Source organism: Branchiostoma lanceolatum, chromosome 9 (assembly GCF_035083965.1).
Source record: "Branchiostoma lanceolatum isolate klBraLanc5 chromosome 9, klBraLanc5.hap2, whole genome shotgun sequence".
Taxonomy (NCBI): domain Eukaryota; kingdom Metazoa; phylum Chordata; class Leptocardii; order Amphioxiformes; family Branchiostomatidae; genus Branchiostoma; species Branchiostoma lanceolatum.
In genome coordinates, this window is record NC_089730.1 from 15648445 (window position 1) to 15666458 (window position 18014).

At 38.4% G+C, this 18014-nt stretch overlaps 1 protein-coding gene across 4 annotated transcripts in view; it reads left to right on the forward strand.

The window, feature by feature from the left end:
* The window catches only part of LOC136442494 (leucine-rich repeat-containing protein 4-like), a 145115-nt gene that overhangs the window by 77116 nt on the left and 49985 nt on the right, over positions 1–18014 (forward strand). For 2 of the 4 annotated variants that reach the window (XM_066439381.1, XM_066439382.1), the window contains exon 4: positions 5727–6101. The gene's annotated coding sequence lies outside the window, so the exon portion shown is untranslated. Of the gene's footprint in view, positions 1–5726; positions 6102–10206; positions 10488–18014 lie in introns of those variants that run through there. The other 2 variants (XM_066439383.1, XM_066439384.1) reach the window with 1 other exon arrangement.

Consider the following 18014-nt stretch of genomic DNA (forward strand, 5'->3'; position numbering starts at 1 on the left):
AACTTTGACATCGTATTACTGCCAAACGATATATGCTAGGACTACCAAACTTGGTGACTTTTCCTCAAATTTTGTTGGCAACAACTGTATGATAATAGTTTAAGTTTATCATTTTTCATGTTGCCATGGCAACGGGTTTCTGACAGGCATTTAATGCAAAAATCATTAATTTTTTTTAAACAATGATATTTCTCAGGTTTTCTTGCACAACTACACTAGTATTCCAACATGTATAACATTACATGTAATCAGATGTAACTTTCCTGATTTAATATTCATAATTTATGCTAATTTGATGACGTAATCAGTCAAAATCCAAGATGGCGGACAATATCACTATTTCAGGCATCAGCAGGCTTTTTCGCCTTTAAAATCGTCAATACCTGACATTTTCTTTATCAGAAACATTTAGATTAACGTTTCTAGTCTATTTTCAATGTCCTTTGGGGTCATAAGTGGAAAAAAAGGATTTTTAAAAATTTCAAAATGGCCGATCCAAGATGGCGGATCCCAAGGGCTAACAACACATGACGTCATTCTATGACGTCATTTTGACGTCAACGTACTCACCATTGACGTTGTACGCCTTTGCATACCTTAAAATGAATAATACAAACCGTTTTGTTTAATACCTTTAGATATTACGGAAATTCCCTATTTAGCCAATAAAATCACATTGATGACTTCATAATTACGTCATATTACGTCATAACGTCACTAAAATTACAGGAATTATAAAACGTGACGTAAATATCACTCCCTGCAAATATGGTGATGATACATCATACCGTTCGGAAATTATGAGGGGGGGGGCCGAATCAGCCCCCCCCCCCCCCCCCCCAGTCCCAGATATACCAAAAAAGCCCAGTCTGGATAGGGTTAATTAACTTGTCAGATTTGTACTCACCGAGGATAGCCATGAGGCTTGATATTTTAGCATTTGTTTTCTAATTGTATAATGTGATTCGTGATCATCAACAGTGAACATATGCATCACCAAAAGTAAAGACACATTTAGGCGTGTTTTTTTTCCCCAGCAAAAGCAATGCCTGTAAGGTCATTAAAACTACTGCAATTTTGATTTTCTATTTGAAATCAAAGTATAATTCTTTCATGAAGAATAATGTATGGGGATAAACTTTATTTAGTATCATCAGTTATCTTATCTTGTCAGCTGTACCACAAGACTAATGTTTACACTTGTAAGTTTTAATCTCATTTGATATTGCACAACGGAGTAGCAAGCATTCATCATATTAATTAACTTTCGTTGAGCTTTGTTTTCTAAGTTCTTAGTAGGGGAATGATCCACGCTACGCCTATCTACAGTTTGGAGCAGAGATATAGCAAACAACCGATAAGTAATTCTGTCAATAATGACAATTTAAAAATGGGTGCAATATTGTTCACGACACTCTAAGGTGAAATATTATAAGATAAATGGCGCCTACGGTGCCACCAGCGTATGTCTCCAGACAGTTTACAAATGAATTTGAATTGCCCAGGACTCCCACTCCGATCAACAATGCTTCATCTGGTATCCAGGACAGCTTGCGCTGTTGGGATAAATTTCACTGCAACGGGTTACCAATTATTTGCCTTAAAAATTGTACAAATCATAAACGTTTCTTTAGAGGAATCTCGGTCCGCGCTTGCTATTGCATTGGTTAAGCTTATGTAGAAAGATTCACAACATTGTGCCAAATCAACGCCTTTGGACATTCTGGGTTTGTCATTAATAACATGGTATCAAGTTATCTTTGCACACAGCCAGACGCAATACGTCATGTTAAATAAATCTCTTCCGGAGTACAAAAGAAGGACACAGGAAGTATTCTTAGAGGCATTCAACCCATATTGTCAAATGATATAGCTTTTAGACGACAAGGGAAAATCGGGTGTGGAGGTGTATCTACCTGATTTGAAAGTTAGCCGTCGCCTTTTGAGGCTTTTCTTAATTAGAACTTCAATTACGGGAGAGAACCGTTAACGCTTTCCACTTCGAAGATTGACGTATTTCAGAGACGAACGTGATCTGCATGATACATACGCCTATGAGGAAGAACAACAACCTACATTTACAAACCTAAATTCAGACTAGACTTCGATGAAAAAATATCTCAGCTACTGGTCTGGAGTTTCGCATTAGACTTCGTACAGTTTGCTCTTGAACAGGTCATGTGCATTTGAAATCTTTGTGAGTAGAATGAAAAATTACCACTTTACCGTAGGAATGCAAACAACCTACATTTACAAACCTAAATTCAGGCTAGACTTCGATAGACAAATATCTCAGCTACTGGTCTGAAGTTTCGCATTAGACTTCGTACACTTTGCTCTTGAACAGGTCAAGTGCGTTTGAAATCTTAGTGAGTAGAATGAAAAATTACCACTTTACCGTAGGAATGCAAAGGGAATTCGTAATAAGAGTATTCTCGACACACATTTACATTAATCATACCATTTTGTATGTGACACCATTCATCATAGGAATTCTGGAGATGTTCAACTGCAAACTTTGCAAATGTCTTACTTCAATCAACTTAATCCTAAAAGAGAGGTGCTTATTACATACAATTTTTGGAAAGACCACATTTAGAGACCAAATTTATCACAGATAATAGCAGATCACATATTTCAGAGGAAAATACAGTTTAATATCGAGAAGGGTCGATCAAAACGAAATCAACTTGGTCAAACCAGATGTAGTCAATGACATTGCTGATTAAAACGATAGCTAGAAAAACATTACAACAATCTGTCCAGACATGATTAGAAATCTGATCAGATTAGTCAATTCCGAAAACTGCCTTACCAATCATGCTCTGGTTATGATGTGATTTAATTGTTGAACTGAAAGCTCTGTCTTAACAATGTAGGGGAATATCAATTTTATCTCAAGCTGGTCTGTCTGGTAAATCATGAAATACAAAAACACTGCAGCATATAATCTATCCTTATGGCGCGTGGGCTATGGCCAAAAGCACAGTGTTGATTGGGCCAAACAATGTTAGCTATAGGTAGGTGTCCCAACACCAAAAGACTCACTATCTTTTAAACATAGGATTGATATTTTTGTATATGATTGATTTACAGTCAATCAACAGAAAATGAGCGAATGAGCAGTTATAGAATACACGTATAGCAGAGGGCTATCCATTGCCATGTTAAGTGCATTTCAACATAGTGCTTGGTGTAGTCTCTCAACGGCGTGTTCTCTACATTTCACTTAATCGATTTACCATGGCATTCACTTTCATTTGAAGTCTTCTTTGGTTGTCCATTCCGTTCATTTCGTATTGATTGACAGGAAGCTCTTAATGTCAAGAAATTAGTGGAACAGAGTGTCTTGGATGTTGTATCGTTGGGAGTTGAAGAGAGTTTCAAATAACTCTCTTGATGGTTGCAGGAAGCTTTAAATTTGGTATTGAAGTTAGCATAAACTGGCATTTTACTGGATGTTGCATATTGTGTGTTGCATCTTTTGGTATCAATATTAAGCACGTAAGCAGGTGGTAGTTAATGCAAACGACATGCTGTTATAAGAGAGATGCTCACATAGGGATGATTAAAAACAGGTGATGCAGAAATTATCCCACGCAACTTACTAATGACTTCGGTCTAACGAGTCTTTTGCACAAAAGTTGCAACGATGTTCTTAAGGTTAGATAAGGCAGTATCCATAATGATTGGCATGGTTCTGATATATGATGCAGCAGTAACAGTCCATCAGTAAATATCCCCACTAATACCTATTGGAAAATGAAACGGGCAAGAAGGGATGATCCATCAATTTGCAGCAACCATAAACTGCTTTGTAGTTTGGAGATTTCAGCAAGATGCTTTTACCATCGGAGATATGGAGATATTCCTGCAATCAAAGTTAGCAAAAAGATTTTTTATGATAAAGATAATTGATGAAAGAGATCGTGTGTCCGCTGAAATGAAAGCTAAAATTTACTTATTTTTTATGTTGCAGCTGGCCCGAAAAAGATGTCATAAGAGATAATATGTAAGTCCAATATTAATTCTAAAAAGGTCAGTGATGGCAATATTCTGATGAAAGCATCATGGTCGATAATACCAGATAAGCAATAGTTTTATCATGTATTTCATAAAAAGAGGGGTATCATTGCAACCAGAAAGCGCCATAACTACAGTTAAGGTTACACATTAACCAGTGACTACCTTTTAGATTCCCACTGGGACACATATTTGAGATGGAAACAATGATAAAACCCTGCAGCATTCAAGATATAACTGGGCTGTTAACTTTATACTATACTTTGAGCAATAAAGTAGGCAATAAAGTTGTATCAACGTTTCTAATGTAACAAATGTTATATATCAAGATCTTTCTTGATGTTCTGTCAACCGCACACTCACAGAGAAAGAGGGAGAGAGAGAGAGAGAGAGAGGGGGGGGGGCGTGTTACGTTTTGTGTAACTAATTTGTTGTGCCTCGAATCATACTTCAAAATCTTTTATTTCAATTGTGTAATTTTGGTCGCTGTAAGATCGCCGTCTAGTGGAAAGGGGGCCTTAGCACTGTACATTATATCATACAAAAGTCTGTGTATTACCATTCACAAAAGTCCATTTGTAATACCCATATGTTTGTACGACGAGCACCATGGCTAATGATGGAACTGGGTCTGATATAAAAGTGCTGAAATTCCCACACTTGGGTCAGGACAGTTTTTGGCACATACGACGTATTTGACATTTACTAAGGACAGTATATTTCACGCCGTATAAAATTCTACCGAAAACTATTCCAAGTAAGAGGACCATTACTTTTGCAGTCGATGGTTGTTCGAACGATTAGGCCTAATGTGCAACACAGTATTTCAGTCACAACTTGCCTACAAAATCTTCGTGGAACACGTATTTAACTACGAACCTAAATATACATTTACCATTCACCATCGTTGTCATTTGTCTTCATCCGTATTCTAAATGTTTATTGGCCTTTGCCAAGGTCCATTGAGGAAACTAGACTTTTGATGGATCACCACGTTTCAATAATGGACAATATTGGACGTTATGCACTAGTGATGTCAAGTTCGTTTTTCAAGAATGGGGAAAAGACACCTGGGAAACGAACTTTCGACCAAAGGTACATGGATAGTTATTATTCCCTTAGTGGATGATACGGCCAGATCTATATTCTTCTGGCTGCGAGTTTTTTCATCAAAAGTCTGCGATCGACCAATCAGGCAATATGAACTGTCGGTGCGGATAGTAATATTCATATCTGGAATACAAATCATTTTTAATCATTATTTAAATTTCGATATGGGCTGCAACTAGGTTGTTCTAGAGAAATAAATAAAAAATCACACAACAAAAACAAATAGTTTTGGGCAACTTAGAAGGCTTTACTCCTCAAATAATAAGTCTAATGTTCCAGCCTTATGAATTACTCAACACACGGTTCACTTGATGCAATATGTGAAATCATCTATATCGGTCTTCCTTTAGAAAAGGAAGTGTTTAGTCCTTGAGCATTGTCTGAATAAGTTGAGTTGTGTTATTATTTTCATTGCTGCTGGTTGCTATCAAGAGCATACCTTACATTGCTAGCTGTGTTTACATGTTCATTATTGTAGGTTGCTGTCAAGAGCAGACCTTACTTCGTTAACGGACTGAAGTAATTTTCTCAATTCCAGTTAACGATTTATGAATCTCTCCTAGGCCCTCATGCTGTCGTGTTATATTTCACAGAGTCTCAAAACGGCTAAAGATCATCTGATAGAAGCGATGGGAGGATTGCTCTGTGACGATTGGTGGAAGCAGTAGATAACATCTGGAGGACCTTTTGTTCCTTCACGTCAATGACAATTCATCGAGGAAAAGGCATTCCGCAAAATCATGGGTGTCACCACTGCCATAGATGCCAGATCTATTCAGGTGTCCTGCAGAATTTGCTAGATACCATCCCAGAAGACAACGGTATCGATTGGGAGGCAGACCGTTATCATATTTCTGACTGCCTGTATTCATAAAAAGGTGAAGAAGGCAATAAGATACCTGCAGGACAGGGACATTTACGTGTGTGGTGCTAACTACAGACGGGAAGAGGACATTTGATCACCCCAGGTGAGTAGCTACAGCATTCTTATATGATTGATTGTGATTGAAGCAAGAAAGCTATCCTCATAAAACCTAAAATTTGATTTCAGGTAGTAACAGAATAGAAGTGAATTTGCCTAGTCACAAAGAACAAAGGACTCACTCGATAATCGGGAACGATGCATTTTCTTGAATCGCGTGCCATTTGAAGTATTATCTAGCTAGGCTTCACACGGTTATCATCAAAATAGATACAGCAATTTTCAGCAACTTTGTCCATATGTTGTCTTCGATAACATGCTATGGCAACATTTTTGCAAGTACATTCCATATTTTGAAGTACATAAAGACCTTCACCTTCAAGTACACATTCTGTGCAAAAGCAAGGCTCCAGTATTCATATGTCACGGTGTTGGTTATTTTGATTAACGAACAGTGCATACAAATGTCAACATCCTGGAGCAACATGAGTGACATAAGTTTTGCAGACATCTTTGGTTTAATGAAATAAAGTTAAACTTTTCTCATTTTTCTCCCTGGGTGCTCCATCACATGCCGTCTTTATCTCAAAATGAACAATAGAGGTGGAAAACTCGGTTGAGTTGCCGTGACAGCCACGGATGTCTATTAATCTGTTCACTTAACACATTGACCAGACCCTATGTGACCTTGTCTCTTGTCAAAAAAGCCGTACTGCTCTCATAATACAGGTCAGCTTAGAAGGCGGAAAGGTTCATCAAACTTTCATTCCCTGTCTAATCTTGCAATTCCATGCATGGAGGTGCTGATCTTCAATACAAAAGAGCGAAGTGCCACCCGGTGAAAATTGATAGCGGAGCTGAGCTATGCTCACGGCTCCGGTGGGCGAAACGACCCTTGCCATTGCGCTCCCCCAGCTAAAATTGGACGACATATTTCCCTACCTCCAGGTCAATTTTTCACTTCCACCCACTTCATTTGACGAGAGATAACACCCCCGCGGCAGTTATGTATGTACAAAGACTGTCGAGATAGCGAATTATAGATGGCTATTCTTAATTTAATTCAGTAACTACATACTTTCCCATTGGGAACTTTGCAGTCATTAAGTCTTCGCTCCTTTTGATCGATACTTCACTGACTATTGGGCCCTGTACTCTTCTTTCATACCGTGCGTGCGGTTTTTAAAGCATCAACTCAAATAATGCAGCCTTTTGTAAGTGTAATATGCAGCACTTAATTCACAACTTAAGTAAATTACCCGTGGTTGTTATTAAAGCTTTGAAATGGCTGTAACTTGTTTTATAAGTGCCGCACTGTTGTTACCTTATAGATTTTGAAGAATTACGTATAAATGAAATACTTATAATGATACCAAATTTTTCATGATCCTATTTCCAAAGGGTGAACGGCGGAGCTGACTATATACGAATACGTCTTTTAAAAAAATGCCGAAATCAACTAGCCCACACAGTACATCGTCTGATGTTAGCATGGCAATTCTAGCACTTTTTTGGACAACTGACCCACAAAATCAGTCGTGGTGCTCATTGGACACAACACAAAAGCACGATCATAACAAATGAGGTATAGTTATCAAGGAAAAAATATAAGCTTTCTCACGATATAACACGTAATGCTAATCATTGAATAACAAAATACGTAATTTATGATCAAGGGAAATTTTGTCACTTTTTTCCCGCCACCTAATAATAACAAATGGAACATCAGTGTAAAGGGATATATAGTGCTTTGGAATTGATGCCGTATTTACGGAAATATTAACTGAAATCGTTTCCGAACTTTTTGCACTAAGGTTGTATTCATAGTCAGGTATTCTATGCAAAAAACAATAAGGGATGCTGCTGCATTCAATCTTCCTTCTACCAGACGTGGTTTCGTCTTATTTTGTTTTATTCATTCGTCTTCTACAATGTAGGTTGAACCCGCCAAACGTATCTTCCCGGTGTGAGTGGATCAAACTTTACAGTCTGGCCCGGGTTGACATATTTAAAGGTGATAGTCATCTGGTATGTCAATCCTTCAAAAAATGTGGTAAATCTGAATGAATAAATGTTGTGGTTGATATCAGCACAGTCCAGCCATCCAGTAAGCTAAACAAATCATATTTTTTCTGTCATATCCTTTTCCAGCCACCAGCTACATTGCGCCCCCTACCAAAATGAGCTAGAAATGAGCTGGTTGATCTGACAGATAAATGTAATTTACATATCCCAGTGATTTGATCATGTAATCTTTACTGTGTTTATTCTTAAAGTTATATACCAAATGTGATTTTGATTAACTACACCAGTACACTTTTATCGCAAATTGGCTATTAACTGATAGGTGCTGCTTCTGGTAACAGCCACTGAATCGCGTCTCTCTACACATTATATCATTAATACAGCTCGCTGATGATTGTTGCAGCCGCTGCTAATTTACATGAATTTGGCAATATCACAATAATCCCCGAAGTTTACCTCTGAAAGTGATTACTATTAGCTAGAGTAGCGTGCCTGTCTCTGGATCAAGAAACCGTGAGTTCGAATCCCGGTTGCGTCCCTCACCAGACATGCTAGCTGCTAGAAATGGTTGCAGTCTTCAAGACGGGACTTAAAGCAGTCGATCTATGTCCATTGTGCTTGTCGAAATTTGCTGTCTTCTCTATCACGCCCGGTGGATGGGTATCACTTTGGTGAGCTCAACTGGTTCTAGATCAATTGTTGATTTTACTGACAACTAGATGCAGTAGTTTTTTGGTCAGTGTTTGGATGTATGTCTATAATGGGGACTACTTTCTTTTGATCTCGGACTTTCTTTCACATGCTTGTTTGGTGGCATTCATTCACCACATACGTCTGGAAACATGGACTTAATAGTCTGTCTCTTTGGACTGACCCGATCTCTATCATGATCCTGAAGATTTTTTCTTTATCGATAGCTGCGAAACCAACCGATAATGTCCACAGAGGTTAAGGGACCTATCAAGTTAGACCATTCCCTTGTCACTGACATGGCCGTTCTTCTCGGCATTTTATTACTGCCAGGAAATTAGACGGTCTATTTCATGTCATTGGGACCTTCAACGACGCCCATCTCACTTCGCCATTGATGAAAGTGATGGAAACCTCATGTTTTTTGCTTCAGGGGCACACGGAATTATAGGTGCGTATCACTATTCTGCTGCGCTACATATCAAGTTCAGATTTGAAAGTTATGCATCACATCGACTATGTTTACTTGATCATGGAAGATATAGATACGCATTTTGGAAACGTGTCTGTAATTGATTCGTTGGCAGGGTTCAATCGAATTATACATGGTGTACTTTCAGTTGGGGAATGTTGCGTAACGACTGACACACCCTTAAGAGAGAGAAATATGCGCTTGACAGACGTAATGGTGCCTTTCGTCTTTATACACAAACAATTTTACAAGCAAAGAATGCATTTTCCCGTGTACCTACACACTCATGTTTCCTATGTTATCTGAAATTAATAATGTATGAAGCATCACATGGCGCGGGGGTGAAAATTCAACAGTAAATTGAATGTATATACATGTCAGTTCAAAATACCTGCTATGTAAACGAAAATCCCAGATGTAAAATTGATGGTTCAGTGCCACTAACTACATATCTAAAAACCATTGATAATGCCTGGTGCAATTCCAGGACGTAAATCCTGTCCAAGGCCATTTTGCGAGCTTAGCTCTAAAGTGATAATCATCAAAGGGGGGGGGGGTCTTAAGAAGAACGATGCATTTCTTTACACAAAGCGCTACATTCTAGATTTATAGCTAGCTGTGGTAATAAAAAAGGATAGCGTTGCCGCACTTGAGTCAGGAACAGTGATTAAAACTGCGGAACACTAACCAAGCATGAGGTTTGATTCGACCTTTGAAGGCAGCCAAAGAAAAACAAACTAATATTGCATGACTTATCATTTTTATAAATAATGAATGCGTGATTTAAATTGTAGCCGTTTAATATCAACTGATCTATGATAGAGCTTCACTGTTTACCATAACTGGCTCCTATTATTTCTCTTTGAGGGGTCTATATTTATCTATTTGTTTCATCATCATTGCCTTTTTTATATTTTCTTAGCCATGTATTCATTGTTATACATTCTTATTACATGACATTTTCATCTGGTATAGTCATTACCTATTGCATTACGGCAGATAAGTGGAATTCACGTCATTCGACGTTTTGCGGCATCGCCGTGTCTTCATATCATAGCAAGCATCATCACACTAAATTGTCACGTAGAACATCAGATCTTCGATGGCTCCGGCGGAGCCTGGTGGCGTGGGGCAAGGTGCTCGAGCTGATAGAGTGGGTCTTTGTGTCTGGTTACAAAATATTAATGTGTGGTAGTCGTCTGGATCATACACCAGGCAGCTAGGACTGCCAGCAATCTGACATCGGTAAGTGCAAGTACAGTTTTTCTTTCGTGGAATCGAATTTCGGTTCTAGTCAACAGCGTTGCGCTGATCTTTGGGATGCTGCAGACAGCATGTCCCTGTAGACGCTTGGATATATAGGAAAGGGTATCTCCTGGACATACGATCAATCAGTGTAGCTTTATTCTATGAATATCTCGAAAGGTTGTAAGGTATATTTCGTAAATTGAAGTGCAATATAGAGTAAATCATATTAATGACAGCGTTCCATGATCCAGTAGTCCGGAAACAAAAACAGGTGTCTGTAAGTCTTTCTTCTTCACAGCCGGCTTATTTGGACGGGACGTATGGACTGTTAAGCTAATGTAAACACATTTTTGAATTATACGTGCTTCTTTATTTATTTCTCTACTGATGCATGCACATGTGCCATGCATGTCAGGGACTGGCAATTGCTAAGTAAAACATCTAATTTAAAAGCTATGTAGGTCAAATTTCCATTAGCTGGGCAAGTTATCTATGTGGATGTCTATCATTTTGCACTCCGAATGACGGTGTTCTGAACCGTACGACAATGGCATCTGTCAAAGGGACTACCATGACGAAGCGCCGCTGAAACAAGAACAGATGGCTTTGAAGTGGGCCCATGCACTCACACGGAATTGTGGTAATTTCATACTAAAAGAGTCCATAGCTATACGTACGTATATGGGTCTTCCTATTTTCTCCAGACCTCGGAGCTCCGCCAACAGTAGCCTAACTCTTTACTTGACGGATGTAAGAGACTGGGACGTGTATATTTCCCCAGACACACCAGTCTATCGACGTTGCTCACAACAATTTGTGGAGCGACAAGGAAGTAATCCGTGTCTAGGGGTCAACTTAGGTGCATATAGATACCTTCTTGTATCAACCCTTACCGTGGTGAATAAGCCACTCACGCTCTACAGCTCGTGGGCAATAATAAACGGGCCAATAACGTTCAGATTTACGCCTGCATGCGCAAGGGCCTGTGCCAATGACATAACTCTGTGCAGCCTATTCTAAAGTATGAGTACACTAGGGTATAAAACTATTGCGACAGAACAAAGACAAGCAGTTTTTTTTGTGTTAGAAAATGTGTAATTTTGTCAGAGAATGGACGTTTACTGTTAACAAACAACTGCTTTTGAACAATTTATACCTATTCATACCTGACCGCTTTCGCTCTCAGTATTACATCCCTTTTCGGTGCCTCAGTCTATAAAACCATTTTTACCAGCTGTCTGTAGCGTCAGTAAGTCTTAGTGCCCACCATTTTTGAAGAGTGTTTCAGAATTTATTATTATCCATCTATTGATCTTTTCCTTTCCTGATTGAGATGGCATAGAGAAGACAATACCAGCTTCGGTAACCATTGTCCATTGCTGCTATAAAATGTATCATACAAGTTGCTGATGCTGCTGAATCAGTCACTTGAAAATCGGCAATAAAGTCCTTCATTTTATCAACCATCCGGTTTAATGTTGCGTATGTATTGACTTTGCCATATCTTTGCCCATAGTTTTTCTATCTGTTACAAAGCAGGCTGGTTGGAGCAGAGACATAATGTACCGATATTCTAAACTGTATAACACACCATGGTTTTGGTGTGAGTGGTCCTCTCCGGAAAAATCTAACATAACTACCTACCTAGTACCTGAGAATTTCGAAATGTATCATTACCATCACCAGGAAGGTGTATGCGTGTCAACACGATAACTCCAGAATGCCTGGATGGATTGTTTGGAAACTTAGCACGTAGGCAGGTCTTAAGATCTCGAAATTATCCGATTTTGGGGCCCCTGGCGGGTTTTCTATGTTACTGCAGCGGAACGTCCGGTTTTGATATCGTGCTCTGGACTGTTATGATTTTTGGTTGACAGATAGCTTTTGCTGTACTTCTTTCTTCACTCACCCCTTTAAGTAGACTGATTGTTGTTGTATCTGTTGTAATACGTGCATATTGTGTGTATAAAAAAGTCAGGTATGTACCGGATGAGGCAACGCCTGTATTATATACGCTTGTTGTCCAATAGAAGGTTTATCAAAAGTAAAAGGAAAAGTAATTGGCCATAAATGCTGGCGTTCACGGGATTTATATCAACTCATTTAAAGTACAAGCGAAGGTTCATGCATGAAAACAAATATAATCATCTGTCTTTCATATTGAAAGCCAACGGTGTAAAAGTGCTTTGCCGACTCTGGTAAGGTAACCGTAACTCATAATGCCCACATGGGATATGATATTTTATTATCACCATTGATGATAAATGACAAACGTCACAAACAGGTCGGTATCCTTTAATCTGTCCCCAATGCCTCGCACTCGCCGTAACATTGACCGATGGAAAAGGTATTGATTTAATCATTGTCATCTCGGTACTAAAGGTATCTTTCAAGTCCCAATCGCGCATGGTGATATTTATCTTTTGAAGGAATGTGACAACTTTCCGATCTAGTCACGTTTTTTAATGTTCTGAGACACTCTGTATATTTTGTTGTTTAAAAATATATACAAGAGCTTAGAAACGACATAATCTATACAGCCGTAAAGCTGTGAGGTGTACTTTATTCTTTTATCAACATCTCACATCGTCAGCCTAGGTAGCATTGTCAACACTGTTGTACTTGAATAGTTGTCAACAGAAATGATCCTTTGGTCAAAATTTTGATGTATAGTTTTTTTCAATTTTTTGGTCGAGTGAAAATATTGAGAAAATGAAATAAAATAGAGCAATCGTATCGGTGAATCATTAGCGTATATAGAATGCCCCCTATGCCACTGCTCGAGGGAAAGTGTTAAGGTGTTAAGGGAACCCAAAAAAGTTGGCAATTACACATCTCAGATCCGGTCGCAGATGGCTGGAGATGGACCTTGTTCTCAAGAGGCCAAGGTCTGATTGTAATGTAGCCTTAAGTAATGAGAAAATTACCCCAACGCACTTTGTTGCAGCTTGCACTGAAAGTACACGGACTTAGACATCAATTAAGTATAAAATCGTTTTCCAGTGCTTCTTTGGAAAATAAACTGCTTTAAATCTCCATAGAAAATTGGGCGCGTTTCTCAATAATCTGAACATCCATCTCTCTTACAAAAGGTCTCTAGAGACAATAAAACGAGGATTCGCCTGACATTGTAATGATGATAAATAATCCGATTGCACTTGATGTACGTGCACAACCTTCTGCACTAGTCTACTGCAACTGCCGACATCATGCTTCGTACAGATAATCAAATCTTGCCTGAAATACCATCTTTAAGGATGCGTAAAGATTACAGTTTCTTTTAAAAAGTATGATTTACGTATGCTTTATGGAATTTTAACACACGTAAATATTGTGATTGCATTTCATGTGATGTTAAACGGTCACAATTCAAGCATTCAGGTTTAACGAATGCCGTATAGCTTTCGGTATGTAATTTCCTGTGAAAGCTTAAACCCTTGGCAAGTTAAAGATTTTGTTAGATGATTGAAAGTATTGTTATAGATCATGTAGATGACAATTACGTATCCAGAAAAGCTTTCAATTTGGTTGGAAGAGAATGGGTAAGATTCATATTCGTACAAGTGACCGGCCTCACACAGAAACCATTAACGTTATTCTGATTCGATGACCAAACAAAAGTTTTAATAAAAAAATGAATAAACAAATAAAACATAAACGTAGTTGATACCCTAAACTTTCACTTAAGAAATTCAAATCTACCAAAAGCATCGACAACATTAAAGTATCCTACCAAGTTGAGGAACAGATACACTATATCACTTTTGTCGAACCGTCTTCAAATCACCAGCTGTGATAAATGGTCGACTAGTATGTATTTGGGCAGGAGAAGACCATGATCTATTTCAGACGAACACATTGAAACAAAGACAGATGTTAGTTGAGTAATCTGAACGTGATAAACCTCCGAGAAATTGCTTTTTAGACTGACCCAGCCCAAAGGTCAACATGCCGATAGAACGCTTGACATTCACAACCTCAATAGACAAAACATATATTAGACTTAGCTTCTTCTTTTCGCCATCAAATTATTGACCTTCGTGTACGTGACTGAATTCTTGCAAAATTCACAAATGAAAGAAAGAGAGCAGCCATTTGCACGTATAGCCACAGCTTTGGCCGCTGTTATTACAATACTTTATTTCCATTTTCTATATATGTAAATTATCTATCTACTAGAAGACGTATATGTGTTCACTGAGTCATGACAGTGGAGTGAAATTGGGTAAATAAAGGTTTTGACCCTTACAGGATTGAATTGCGCCAATCCCCGACGGACCATTTATCAATGTAAGGAATGAGTTGGTATAATCCATCAGGTCCATCGGCGATGACGTCCCTTATGCTTTTTACTTGTTTTCTTCAAGGTGTCGGGTTGTGGTGTCGCGTAGCGTAATGGCAGAGTGTTTGATTCCAAAGCCTGAGGTCTTGGTTCGAATCCTCTGACATGCCCCGATGACGTTGTGCCCTTGAGAAAGGAACTTCACACGATTCCTCTCACTTGACTTAGGTAAAAATTAGTATTGGAAAAATCACATGCGAGACCCAATTAAGTCTGACAAACTATGCCCCTCTTATCACGTGATCTCTCTCTCTAATCCCATTTAGATCATGATGTATCGTTGAAAGAGATCCGCATCATTGATGTGTTGGTCCCGCTGACGTAGATATATTTGCGCCCTAAACAATCATGAATCAATATAGAGTAGCGTTATCTACATGAACGTCGATGGATCAATGCTACAAAACTAGGGCGGTCGGTAGACCTTGCCCAAAGAAACGTTACATTTTCATTTCATTTTTCATTTTATTTTATTTTACCAGGGAAATCACAGCTCAGGCCTGCGGCCTGTTTTTCAGGTGTCCCTGGACACGTACACATACAATAAGAACACAGTATTGCACATATTAAATCATACATAAGCTAAAAACATCAGTAGAAAATATATCGCTACAGTCCATTTTTGAAAGCCTTCAAACCGGTGAGTCGTCTTCGATCAATAGAGAGTCCATTCCAAAGTGTTGGCCCCTGGAACTGTAAGCTGCCCTTACCTAAGCCATTCGTTGTTCTTTGAATCTATATCAGGGTAGGTCAATATTATTGAAAGGGCCATCGCTGTTATACCAAGCTCTTTATTTTATCCAGATTTTGCATACATACCTAACCAATCAGCCCTCAACCTTTGCAGGGAGTCCCATTTATCGCGTGACAAAGCTCGCAATGCCTGTTTTCAACGATCATTAGCATGCGGTCAGAACTTTTTTGGCAGATTGACGTCTTAATGGTCCTAAGTTTTTGTTCTACTCCTCATCATGTAAAGAACTATCGAGTACTTATTGTCTGTGTAAAAGAATGGAATGGACAGTTGTTTATTTGTTTATTTATTTCTTATTGAATTTTCAGACAGCCGGGAGGCCCATTCAATTCTGGCAAATTGATTTTTCACAATGTTTGTGTTGGAATATGATTTTTATCAATCTATCTAACGATTCAATAAAATATATTGGTAAATGCATTTCAAATACATTGATACCGTATTTTGATAGAATGAGTTGGTAATTCTTTGAATTTATTTTTATTTGGGAGTCACATGTTTTGTCTATAACATTCTGAGAAAATGGCGACAAAGAATTCAATAGATACTGGAAAAAATTACTTTCCCAAAGATTGGATATTCTATACGTTTACGAGTTTTAAGCTACGTCTATGTGAATCGGAAGTAGTTTATGCAGCTTTAAGGCCCGTCTACAATCCGATCAATGTTTGAATGACCTGAATCCAACTGCAATTTCTATTTCTTCGAGCCAGATTGCAAACTGTGACCGCCCACACGATAAATCGTATTTCTAGGTCATTGTAGAGGTAGCCTGAGTATACCATCCTCCGTAGTTCGCTTGCTAACCACGAGGCAGTAAGTGGCACCTCTTCGATAAAGTATCAGCTTATTTTAAAAGATGTACGTAAAGGCGCGGTACAAGATATAGTCTGTGTTTCTCATAAGGTCAATGCATCTTAGAGGTATTACTACAAAAACAAGGCGATTTATAGGCAGAAAGAGAATTATTGTTATTAAACTGTTTATGGCAACAGCTTCGGAAGTCCTTATTAGGGTTCAATTTACATGGATCATGTACCAATTTGCAGGCCCTTATGGACGATTTCTCTACATAGTGAATTCAAAAGACGCAAATGTGAACCTATAGTTACCAAAAGAAGTAGTATGGACACGGTCAATCAACAGCGTTCGTAGACACTATGCATGAATCTGCAATCGATAGGTGTTTGCTGCGCACTGCAGTTACATGCTGTCCAAAGAACGACGGATTTGCAGTTGGGCACATTGTAATCTTACGAAAGCCATTGAAGATGTTAGATAGTACAAAATCCTATTGAACTGCATGGTGCAACCAGATGAGGATTTTGTGTTCTCGTGTTCGTAGCACAGTACCAGTTCATTAAGGGTTTGATTTAATATCTCCGATGGTATCAACAAAAAAAGTGATGTGCATGACTTTATGCAAAAGTATGGCTGTAATTTGCTTCTTGTGTAAAAAGCTAGTTTTGTTCTAGAAATGACGAGAATCAAACTGGATATCGTGATGACTTTTATTTCCTATTCATTTACTAAGAATCAACAAAGAAGGATCTCCCTATAACCTGCTTGAATCAACCAACTCTGATAAACACAACTCAACATTTGAAAAATATCATAACGCACACAATGGAATATGCCTGATAGAAATAGCAATCAGATAATGAAAACAAATGTAGGCAAATGTAATCACACTGGATACAGCAACTGAGCTACAGCAGCCTACTTCCCATTGAGTAATACCGACAATATGCATCAATGGCTACACTTGAATATCGTAAGTAGATTTTGACTGAGAAGAATAGCTGTGATTTGAAGTTTTACATGGGAAACTTTTTATCTTATTGTCGGTGAAGGTCAAAGCGAAGTTTTACCTATTACACTGTATAAAGCATAAGAGATAATAAACATTAGAGGCAATGATTGATGAGTTTATAATCTACAAGTATGCTCATTGACAGATTCGTGTCAGAAACAGGGTATCAGCAAGAGCCATTTTCCCGAAGAATTTCGCTGACATATTTTACCTTGCGCTTATTATTTGTGTTATGTAAATTTTTTACGCAGACATCTGACATAAACCTAAGATGAATTATGCCACCTTTGATTACCTTAGACACGCCTTTAATAAGATTTAGTGATTCAATTCCCGACCAAAGCCCGTTTTACACGGGGTGCAATCTGCTAAATTGCCACCACTCAGTTTTGAATTCATAACTTATGTGTAGGAGAATAGGAGGCATGTAAGTCGAAGTAAATCCCAAATAAAGCGGTGCCGAGAAAGAAATTGTCGGAAGCTTTGTTGTGATTAACGTATTGGTACATTCCAAACAATGAAGGACGTGTCTCTCTAGCTTTATCAAAGGCTCACACGAAGGATCAATAATTTGTGTTCGTTGTTTGGACTTTGAAAAACCTTACAAAAAGATTG